Source organism: Cygnus olor, chromosome 4 (assembly GCF_009769625.2).
Source record: "Cygnus olor isolate bCygOlo1 chromosome 4, bCygOlo1.pri.v2, whole genome shotgun sequence".
Classification (NCBI taxonomy): domain Eukaryota; kingdom Metazoa; phylum Chordata; class Aves; order Anseriformes; family Anatidae; genus Cygnus; species Cygnus olor.
Window position 1 is genome coordinate 40,063,945 of NC_049172.1, and position 12,326 is coordinate 40,076,270.

At 35.3% G+C, this 12,326-nt stretch overlaps 1 long non-coding RNA gene across 5 annotated transcripts in view; it reads left to right on the forward strand.

Moving 5' to 3' along the window:
• LOC121069885 overlaps positions 1 to 12,326 on the forward strand; it is a 139,436-nt gene that overhangs the window by 105,279 nt on the left and 21,831 nt on the right. For 3 of the 5 annotated variants that reach the window (XR_005819713.1, XR_005819714.1, XR_005819718.1), the window contains one exon: positions 10,852 to 11,157. The exons of the other annotated variants lie outside the window; for them this stretch is intronic. This is a non-coding gene — a long non-coding RNA (uncharacterized LOC121069885). Of the gene's footprint in view, positions 1 to 10,851; positions 11,158 to 12,326 lie in introns of those variants that run through there. 5 annotated transcript variants of the gene reach the window in all.

The window sequence follows — 12,326 nt, forward strand, 5'->3', positions numbered from 1 at the left end:
ATAAATTAGGCGTCTGCAGAAAATTGGTTCAGTAGAAGGAGGTTGAGCTTTAGATGTAGCACGTAGCATTTGGGAGCCTTCATGTCTGAAGGACTCACATTAGGCTTTGAAATTTAACAAATCTCTTCCCAAATTAAATTATGCTTTTATAATTAACATTCTAGCAAGGAGCAAAAGCAAATAAAATAATTCATTTTCAGTATTTCATCATGAGAGATGACTTTTCTTCATTGAATTTTTATCTAAGCTAAGGAGCTTTATTTTTAACTGACTCAGTTCTCCTTTTTTACTGTGCAGATAAAGGATTTTGGTTTTGCAGTAAGAAAAAACATTCATTTTATTTTAGAAGTAATTTTTAAATATGGACCATACACTAATATAGTCTATTCATTCTAAATGACACATAAAGCAGGCTTATCTTGACTTAGCTTTTAAATTGTATAACGCTGCTTTGTTCAATTCTTTCTTCAGTGTCATACTATTAGTAGCATACTGTACCATTTTCTTTACATTATCTGATATGTTTTTTTTCTTTCTTTTTCTCTTTCTTTTCTTTCTTTTTCTTTCTCTTTCTTTCTTTTTCTTTCTTTCTTTCTTTCTTTCTTTCTTTCTTTCTTTCTTTCTTTCTCTTTCTTTTTCTTCCTTTCTTTCTTTCTTTCTCTCTCTTTCTTTCTTTCCTTCTCTCTCCTTCCTTCCTTCCTTCCTTCCTTCCTTTCTCTCTTTCTCTCTTTCTTTCTCTCTTTCTCTCTTTCTTTCTCTCTTTCTCTCTTTCTCTCTTTCTCCTTCTTTCCTTCTCTTTCCTTCTCTTTCTCCTTCTTTCCTTCTCTTTCTCCTTCTTTCCTTCTTGTTATGATAAATAGTTTGGATTGGTATTTTCTCCCCATTTCTCTAATGTGTTATTTCTCACTTTCAAAATCTTATATGGTCATACTCTAGACAATCTGTAATTTATTTCTCATCTGCCAAAAGTGGAATGGTACGGAGAGTATGTGAACATAAAACTACTAAAACTTTGGGTTAAAATGTTTGTTTTAAAAGAAAACAGGTAAATACTGATTCTAAGCAGTTAGGACATATCTATATTTAAGCTAAAGGCAAATTAGATTTTTCTTAAATGAAAATAAGCAGACATACAAGGGTTTTGCAGATATTTGTAATACATATAATCTCATTTTTTTGATATAGTACTAATATTTATAATAATATAGCGATAATAATTGTAGATCTAGACAATTCATTGGATATTAGAAGTATTACCAAAAAAAAAAAAAAAGACTTTCAAGACATGCTATTTACCACTCTAATTAAAATTAAATTGCAATGGGATATCTCAGGATTTTGTAGAAATGCCAAAAATAAACTCAAAACTGCAAGGGAAATTAAGAACAACCAATGTGTGTTCTTCCTACTACAGAGATGATAATGTACTGTATGTGATCACTAGTCAACAGACTAATAAACTTCACATACTTCCTTATTAACCCTGGAGTTATATTAAAATATGTAATATATCTTCAGATATGTAGGCCATGTTTAATTGCACTCACTCACACCTTTTAATAAGGAAAAAACTCCTTAGCCATCCATTTTTATTTGTTATCAAAGTGGTAGGACTACTGAATTAATGGAGGTTAATAAAAAATCCCTAATGCCTTAGTCAAACTTTCCCAGTCCTGAAGATGAAGAATTAATTTAAGTTGTGTTTGCTATAGATACAGATAAACTTCATAAAGGGCACATTTTCATATTCCTACCTATGAATAAATTATTTTAAAGAGAACAAATGATTTAGACTGTTATCTCTGCTGGGCATTTGGGATCATGTGGGGCATAATAAGCTCTTTCTCATGCAAACCGTGCACTGAGGCATCACAGTGAGAGAAGACTGCTAGAATTTAGGACTATTTCTTACATGCTGGAAATGTGATGCTGTTACTTTGAGTTTTCCTATGAAAGATTCACTAAATGGCATTACAATGAATTTAGAACCACCGTTTTATATATATATATATGTACATATACATATGTATATATATAAAATATTAATATATAATATGTATTATATAATATATAATATACAATAATATATAATTAATTATTAATATATAGTATTCATATATAATATATTATTTTATATATATAATAAATATATATATAGGTTGTAGTTTTAATTTCCTATTGGCAACTTTTTATCAATCATTTTTGAATGCTAGTTGACTTACTAGATAAGTTTTGTTGGATGAATAGTACATTAGTATGTTTGATTAAAATAATTCTATCTGAGAACAGTCAAACTTTGGTATGTGTGAAATGTACTTCTGGGTTGCAGAAATCCCCACAAAACCTTTTAGCAGTGAGTGAAAACACCTTGCCTTTGTGAAGTCCTTCACTTCAAGAACCAGGGAGGTGCTGACTTTCACCCTCAGGTGGATAACCAAGTATCTGTTATTGTTCCTTACCTTCATTAGCTGGGCAGCACCCTTTTTTTCTGCCTCTCATGCCTAGCAGCATGGTGTGACTGTGCCCATCACAAGCAGCTTCCAGACAAGGATTGCTGCCTCTCTCAGTGCCACCTCCCTGCTGTGCCTGGGAGGATGCTGGGGATGAGGGAGTGGCCCCCAGCTCTGATGGTGCCCCAACCACCAGCACAAGCACGAGAGCGCTGGGCCACAGGTTCATGCACATACTTCTGTGTATATGTGGATGGACTCAGACCCTGTACATGAGAAAGCGAGTGTTGCTGTAGGTAATTTACCGAGGGATAACCTGCCTTATGTGGGAGCAATGAGTCTATTTACTTAGTTCTGTTATGGCCTATGAATAAAGAGTGTGTTCCTGTAAATCCTAAGAGAGGAAAATTGCTTCATTTGTAGAGTATGTGCCTGGTAAATTTTTTGCTGTCTTGAAAAGAGAATTAATAATAAGTATCTGAATAATGATTTATCACAGCTACAATTTTACCAATATTTTAGTTCATTTTTTTGAGAATGTACTGACATCCAAAACTGTTTCTCATGTTCTGCTTTTCCCTTTCCTACAGCTACCTCCTGCCCCTCAAACTCCTTTCTCTCTCACACCTCACCAGAAGTTATTTAAAAGGCAGCTTTTAGCAGCATATCTGCATGCTGTTGACCAGCATTGTGGAGGATGGCAGGCATATTGTTCTACCTGTAGCTATCAGTGTTTAAGCTAATTGTGGGTGCCAAAAGACTTGTGTGCAAAGGCTTCGGAAAGTATTCAGAAACATTATTATCAAGATGAATGCCATCTCAAAACAACTTTTATTGCATTTGTGCTAAATGGAGATGCATTTTCCAGCCATAACATCATTGTGGTGAAGATGAAGCTGAATATCCACAGCAGAGGCTGGAGGATCTAATAGGGAGAGGACACACAGTAGGGTCTGGAGCTCTGCATGTCTGACAGTACCAAATTACATGTTATTTGATCTGAAGTATCCCTGTAAGCAGGAATTTTCCCTCATTATACTCCTGTAAAGTTCAGCTTCACCCTAGGGTGACAGAGTAGAGTAAAACAGTAATGGGAGCAAATATGGAATATGTTTAGTACAGAACAAAGAGCTGAAAAATTACATAGCTGTGAAATGTTTAGTTACAAAGTGGTAAATATCCTGCTGCTAGCTACTGGTGATTGAGCTTGATCTGAATATACTAATAATACTCCTTTTTAAAATTATTATTTTTTTTTTCTAGAAGATAAAGGTGATATTAATAGTCAAATGACACACATATATATATTTATGATTCATTATCAGTTACTGTTCTATGGATCCCTTAAAACTACTCATTTGTTTTTCCTCATTTGGTTTGAACCAGCTTTTCTCTTATTCTGTACTTCCTGCCCTTTAGACACAGACATTAACTTCAAATGTGGAGCCTTGTCAAAAGCACTTTCCAAAGTGGAAACAACTTTGTCATTTCATTAGAAAATGTGTAATTGTGTTCTGAAACATTTCTTCATTTAATCTACAATGTTATCATCACCTTTCATGCTTAGGTATCTGTTTGATTTCTGGCTGGAATCGTCAGTGACGTGCTTCTGACATAAAAAGGTCTTTCCATTGCCTGGCTTGGTGTTGAGTTCAGGCAGCCTTTACACTGCTCACCCAAACTTTATATAATACCTAATTTATTGCTGTGTAGCCTTTCAGAAAAGGTGATAGAAATGAAAATAAAAAGCACCTCCAAGCAAAGATATTATAACATTACATGACAATTATCACCTTACCATTAGAAGAATCATTACCGCCTCCGCTTTGCTGAAAGATGGAAAATGTGATTTTTGTTGTTGTTGCTGTTGTAATTTGCTCTCCTGTAACAAGCATTCTATTTTGAAAAGATTTTAGTCAGCTTTTGATACAGAGCCTAATGTTGCCTAGTCAAAACATAAAGATGCACCTGTTCCATGTTTGGATTTAAATATGAAGCTCAGCTTGATATATTACTTTAAACATGACAAGAAAATTGAAATACAGAAAGCTTAAAGTACACAAAAACAGAAGAATGAGATTTTTAAGAATAAAAACATAATGCATTGGTATAACATATGTAGCTAAGTTATCCCCAAAACTGTATGCACTTGAATAATACATAGAGTACGCATCAGACATATCTTTGCAAATCTCTATGATGCTGTAAATGGCATTATCCTACAGATTTTAACTATAGTTCCCTTGTACAGAATCTGATGATTACATGTTTAATTATATGAAAGGTTATGTCAGGTTACATAATCATCTGCACCACAAAATAATTCTACACCACAAAATGCATTTCAAAGTCCTTTTCTTGAACATTGTAGATTAGAGGATCAGGGATGCTCGGAGCTGCTCAGTGAGTCCCAGTCACCCTGTGCAGCATATTCCACATCAAAAACAGGTTGGGGAGTCTTGTGTGGGCTTTTTTTCTTTTCAGTTTTGCTTTGAACACTTGAGGTGAAAACCTGGTCCTTTTGAAGTCATCACCAGCAGTTAATCCAGCATGAAAACTGAGTCTACAAAGATTGGATCCCAACAGACAAGGGATTTGTGTCTCCCTCACAAGACAGATTCTTCAGCTTTTGTAGATTGGGTATAAATAACATTTTTCTATTGTTTCTGTTTTCTTTCTTTCTCTCTCTCTCTCTCTTTCTTTCTTTCTTTTTCTTTCTTTTTCTTTCTCTTTCTTTCTTTCTTCTTCCTTCCTTCCTTCCTTCCTTCCTTCCTTCCTTCCTTCCTTCCTTCCTTCTCTCTCTCTCTCTTTCGAGAATTTATTTTCAAAATATTACCATCAACCTGATTGCTATCACAAACATCTATGACTGACAGTACTGCCTAAGAGCCATCATAGGAGCTGATGATGATACAATTTCCAGGTTGGGCTTAATAGCGTCCCCTAAACCCATAGATAACAGATACTGGCTGTTCCAAGGAATGCGTGCAAGGTAGGTCAATATGAGAGCATGTAGATCAAAATTTCCAATGCATATTTGTGGGGTGCAGACTCTCTTATATACAAATACTCAGTTATTAAATTATTCACTTTCTTCACTAGGAAGAGGATATTAACCCTTCATAGCATTAACAAAAGGATTAGAATGTCTTCCTTTTTCTATGGGAAATGTGTAATTTTAATTGTGTTTTCTTTGATATATTCTGTTAGTGTGATCCACATTTGCAAACTGAAAGAGTTAATGTTTTGGTGTTTATGTTCCCTACTTTCCATCTCTGAACACAATAACTAATGATCTCTAGAGAAAACTAAATCTTAAAAAGAAAACAATTACATTTAAGGGGGGTATAGATATATATATATATATATATGAAGAGGAACATATTTATCACAAACTCCTAATAATGATGAATGACAAAATGTTATTATACTATGCTTGTTAGCATGAGTTTGCTAGTTATTATAAAGTTTTAATGTAATATCAGTTTGGTGAATGATCATCTGGTATTTTCATTGTTCAAAGTGTGCTACCCACAAACAGAAACATTTAATTTAGCTTCATGCTTACAAGATACAATTAAAGAGACAGATGGCCCAGTGTAAGTGTATGCTATCATGTTGTGGTAACCAGGAGAGGATGGCCTCAGGTTTACACTTTGTAGTGTGTAAGACAAGTTGGAGCAAACCAATGGTTTCTTTTTGAAAAGGATTAATTAAACTAGACTTCCAATTGTGCTTTAGGGGTGGTAGATTTTAAATACCACAGAAATAGAAAGTGGTGGTAGGCTACAAAGCCTGGAATCTGATGTTTGTGGGTTTATCCTTTGCTGAGAGTAATCACAGTTAATGGAGACTTGCAGGCAGTTCAGAGAATGATGTGCATAAGTTGGGGAAGAAACTAATTCACTTAATGCATTGAATTCGCTCCCCAGAACTGTTTGTTCTACAGGAGTAATGCAAGGAAAACAAAAAAGTGGTTTGTGTTAAAAAAAAAAAAAAAAAAAAAAAAAGGTGGGTCTTTACCTGAAATATGCAGTCATTTTGGGCAGAGGAGGATAAAGAAAAAAAAAAAAACAACAACAAATAGCTAGTGCTTTATCTAATGCCATCTAGCAACAAACAGATAATTTGTAGAGTATTAATCCCTTGACAAAGGGTGACTTTGCTTTCGTACCCTTATATTTCACTTACATTGTTCCTTATTGCTCTGCTTCCTTTGCATGAGAAGTAAGACTGGAAAATGAAAGTCTTCCCTTTCAGTCTCTTAGTCTTAGTATATTGAGGAACTGGGCTTGCCATAGAATTTACTTCTGCAATGGTCTGACATCGCAGCAGAAAATTTTTGCCCAAGATGATCTTTTAGAGTTCTGGTAAAGAGAAGGCAAAAAGACACTACCAAATCATCCAGCCTTTCTAAACACCCCATAAGAAAAATATCCATCTCAGCCAAAAAATTCCATTCTGACCCCCAGGTAAGGTTAATGCAGTACACAGGATGGCATCCCAACTGCATACCCACTATGTTTCCAAACTGAAAACTGTTAGAGGGAGTAAGTGAGCTCAGACAGAGGAAGAGAGGAGAGAATAAAACAGAGTTCGCATTATTTGCGGGAGATGCAAAGATTTTCTGTGGAGAACATCAATGAGCTCATAGTGTTGCTGGCTGTTTGGGCATCCAGCCGAGGAGAACCCAAATCTATGATAAGTTCAGTGAGTGCAGAGAGACAAGAAAATATAGAGGATGAGGAAACTGACAGGAACAAAATGTTTGGAGGTTATTCTTTAAATTCTACCATGATCTTTTCTTCCCTTCCCCAGCCAGCAAACAGATTGTCCCTATTTCTGAAGCTGCAGTGGAAAAGAATGACAGCACAAGCTTAAACAAATTCCTTGATTGGGGAATCATTTAGTATCATGAGAAATCTTTTTTTTTTTTTTTCTCCAATGAAAAATACTTTACAAAAAACTCTTAATAAGCATATGGTTATGAAAACAGGCCCACAAGAGAACAATTTGGACCAAAAATAATGAGAAATTTGCCAGGAAGCACACATAAATCTTATTGCTACTAAAGATGCACTTGATATTGTCAGTCTTGAAACATCTGTGCTTGCTTTATATTGAAACAAGCTCTTTTGCTCTCTCAATTTTGCAATGTGTTTGTTAGTTATTACAGTGAATATTAACTTTGTGTGTTCATTGTCTTCTCGTGTGGTTCATTTTTTCTTACTGCACTTTCATCTGATTATTGCTTCAGTTCTGCTACCCGTGGCTGTCAATATTTGTTTCTAAAGGGAAACAGTCAGTGTATTTTATTTAGAAGATTTATTTATTTATTTATTTATTCATGGAACAGATATAGCCTAATAAATAAATATATATATATTTACATATATATATTTTTTTTTCTATGGGAGAAAACATAATCAGTGACAATATGGGTAGGAAATTTTCCTTTTGCTTTCCTGTACCAAAAAAACATAATTTTTCTGTTGTGCAAAGCCAATTTATAAAAAGGTTTCAGTTTGTTTGTAAGCCTACTTTAGATAACAATATAATTTTCCATTACCACAAGCTAGATAACTTTCCAAGTATAACTGTACCACCTAAAAACAAACAAACAAACAAAAAAACAAAGTAAAGCAACCCTCCTTTGCCAGTTCCTTTACCTTTGTTCATAGAAACAAAACAAAACAAAGCTCTGTTCCCTCCTACCAGTAAAACCACCAACGCTTCTACATGCAAAATAGCATCTGGGATTATTGCTAATGTAGCTGACTTCCTATGTGTCATATTGTCTTTGATAAAAATTGTATCCTCTTATTAGAAATATAATAATACAGAACATATTTGTCATTTGCTTGCTAAGAATGTTTGAATGCAACATTACTTTTGATAAAGATTATAGGATTTTCAGAAAGTAAAGCTAAATGAGCTTTTGAAAAAAGTTGTTTTTACAGTGAAGGAAGCAACTTTTGAATGCACAGCAATGATCCACACCCCTCCAGATGTTTTACAAACTAATCTTCATTTAGATTTATTGTGGTGAATCTCCTTTATAAGGAAAAGACCACGCAGACTCTATTTATGTAATAACTTGGCTATTATTTATTTTTTAATGTAAGTCACTTCAAAGGATTGTTTTTACTTCTGTCACATACACAATAATACTTGCAGCGATATGAATGATGAAATATTCTCTAATCCATTTACAAAATAGCAAATTTAGTAGAACCAGCCTATTTAGTAAAATGTTTTTATACCGTCATCAAAGTTATTTTTCAGGAATTTTAAGCACTAATAACAAAAGCTTTAAATGGCCAGTTTAAGAGGTAGCCGCTATCTAAAAATATTCAGTAGCGTGAGAATCTACTACAATGCAGTCACAGAAAGGGAGGGTGGAGAAATATGAAGCAACATGTAGCCTCATATATATATAATATTTCTTGTCTTTCAGATCACAAATACCTCCATTTTTCCCCTGTCCCACATGGCAGTGTGATTTTGTTTGAGTAAAAACAATACTATGATTTTTCATCTTCCATTTATTGTGTGATCAAGTAACTATTCTGAGCAGAAAAGCCAGGAGACAAACACCTGTGGCCACCAGAGGAGATTTGGTAAAATGCTGAGGAGGTGGTGTACGTGTGCTGGCAAATTTCTATTAAATCCTCGTTAGTCTGCTGTCTTTTTTCTGTCTCATGCCCTGAGCATCTTAAAGGCCTTTCTTCATAAAGCTATCAGAAAGATACATAAGCTCTTTCTTAACAGGAAAACAGCACAAAGTTAACTTCTTTGCTCTTCCTCTGCTCAACTTAGTCTTCTTTGGCTGTTTAATGCAAGAGCTCTGTGTTGTAAAATGCAATGCTAAGTCCTAATTGGACCCTCCAAATGGCTAAAGCTTTGATAGAGTCTATCTCCTTCCTTTAAATCACTGATTTCATAAATGGATGGGACAGCTTAGATTTCTAAGGGGTGTGGGTGTACGCAACTTCTTCACAGACTTTAGGGACTTACCCATGAAAACTCTATTTCTGCCCATCTTGTCTAGTAAAAGAGGGTGCTGGGGAAGGGCAGAAGCAAATTATTTTTAGACAGGAACTTGACAGATGAATGGGATTCTGGCAAATTTGGTTATAGCATGCTGCATATTAGTAAGAAAGACAGTTTTCTCTACTGTACTTACAGTTTTGAGCAACCTGGTCTAGTGGTAGGTATCCCTGCCCATGGCAGGGGGGTTGGAATTAGGTGATCTTTAAGGTCCCTCTCAACCCAAACCATTCTGTGATTTTTGTTTAATGTTATTTTGTAAAGAAGTTTATTCTGTGCTCTTCTACATCAATGAGAAAGTTAGTGGCAAATAAGAGGTCATTGAAGTAGAAGAAATAGAGAAAGTAAATAAAATATAAGAAGAACAAAACTCTTAAAAATTAAACAGAAAAGGCAATAGAAAGTGACATTAGATAAAGGGGTGGTAAGTGTACTGTGTAGAAAACAACAACAAACAAACATTCCAATTGCTGCTGCTATACCTTGTCTCACAAGGGAGAGAAAAGTAACAAAAAATTCTGATAGGAAGTGCTCAAATTTTATTATTTTAAATGTTTCCTATAGTTGTTCCTACATAACAACAGCTTATGAGGAACAATTTGAAGTCACAGATCTCAGGGCTCTGAAAATATACATTATTTATTCCCTTTTATATAAGGACAATCTGAGAAGCAGGAAAATAATGTTACTCTCCTAAAATGATTTGCAATATCAGTGCTGGAATCAAGAAGGCAACTGAACTATGTCATCTGTGAAGCAGAAAAAAGCATGGGGAAATGGTATTGGAAGGTAGCTGATTTTTATCGCTTTCATAGGAAACGAAGCAGCCACAATACAGAAAATCAAATACCTCTAAGATCTGAGCCTTGGATGGGAACCACATTTTCATTCTGAATTTGTAAATCATCCTGCTCAGCAGGGTCTTGCCCCACCTGCAATGGGCATGTCTCCTTGCTGTGATAGGGACGTTTGCAGACCCCTACCAACAGTGATGTCTTCGACTTCAGTTATGAAGGGTTTCATAAGGGTTCAACCCTTCAAAGGGTTTGAGTCACTGAATTACTGTTATTTGAAAGTAATTTTGTATTTAACAGATTAGCTTCAGAAAATCCTGTCTGCTATGAAAAATTAAGGATTTTTTTTTGTTTGTTTGTTTGTGAAGACTGATGGATGGCTGCCAAAATATTTGGCATCCATGAGAATTTTAAAGTTTTCTTTGATGTGTTTTTGGCAGGTGATAGGCAATAGTAATGGTTGACTTGGATCCGGCAAAAATAGAGTAATTGATTTGATACAATTAATCATAATAAAAAGTTACTGTCTTTTATTTTTCTTCTTCTTAACTTTTTAGATACCCAGGATGTCCCCTGTTGCCTGGTGGATGAATACTCCCTAAACTATAGTGTGATCAGGAATGTCAATGCAGAGGGTAGATTTGCTGAAACCAGGAAAGGATGGATGTCTGAGAATTGAGGGATGACATTTGTGTACTCTTTTGTCTGTGGTATAGAGGAGTGGTACAGCATCTGCCACAACAAATGTACGTAAATTAAGAAAAGACAATAAATACATGAGCAACATAAAAATTGCTATTTTTTGTCACTTCAGGCAATATAATTGATTACCTCAACTGAAAATAAATGTGGAATAGTTCTAGAGAGCCTTATAAAAGTGACTTGTCTGTATTTTCTCTGTTAGGATTATGAAGTATAAGCAAGCCTGAATCAGTGTTAACCATTAGTTTGACAAGATGCAGTAGAAAGTGCACAGACAATGAAATGTGTATGTGGTCAGCCAGTAGATAAAATTCAGAAGCAGCCTTAGAGAGAAACTGTTCAAGAAAGGCAGGCTAGAAGAAGTTTGCTCTGTTCTTCAGTTCTAATGGAGCTTGGTTAAAATACAAGAGCTTCTGTTAAGTGGCTGCCTGATAATGCATAATTTATAGAGGGAAAAAGATCTATCTGTCTGTCGTAGTAATTGAATCCAGGTTGCAAGGCTCTTGCCATACTACCAGTAATTCTGCATAGACCCACTTCAGCTTTCTTCTCTAGAAATTTACTGCTTCCTGTTCTGCTCAAACAAAGGCTGGAGTTCCCTGAGGCACATGGTTTCAGCCGTACGGGTTGACCCGTCTGCATTTTGGAATGCACAAACTGAGGTAGGAAAGGAGGGTGGTACCTCTCAGGAGTGATGTGGGTACTGTAAGAAAGGGGAAGGAGAGTGGTAGGGTCAGGACCGCCCTAATACAATGTTTTTGGCACACATCCTGCACATCCTAATGTGCTAGCTTGACCGCTTGACCTTTTTTTTTTTTTTTTTTTTTTTTTGGTAAAACAATATATTCAGCTGGGCAAAAAAAGAAGAAATGTCAGAAGGCTGCTCTTTGGGACTTGGAATGCTTTTAGACTTGCTCAGCCGATCCCTTTGGTCACTTCTTTAGATTTGCCAGTAGGACAAATGGAAGCTAGTTCCCATTCACAGCTCTTAGTGATGTCCCTGAGGAGAACTGAAGGACCTGTGCTGAGCAGGTCTTACTCGAACAAACCAGAGCTGGACAGCTCCTTGCATATCTTGTGATTTCCTCCTACTGAAAAACTGTTTTGGATCAATCCCTGCCTATAATTCATAAAGATTGCATCTTTGTTCTGGGTCAGTAGAACATCTGCATCATTAAGGAATTACATACTATAGTTGGGTAAGCATAATAATGACTCTATCTCTTTGTATTGACTTCTAGTTTGGTATGAGGTCTGGAAAAAAGGGGATCAGCTTATGTGATGTTCTATTCATTTTATTTTTTTTTATTCCCCCACACTTCTTTGAAGG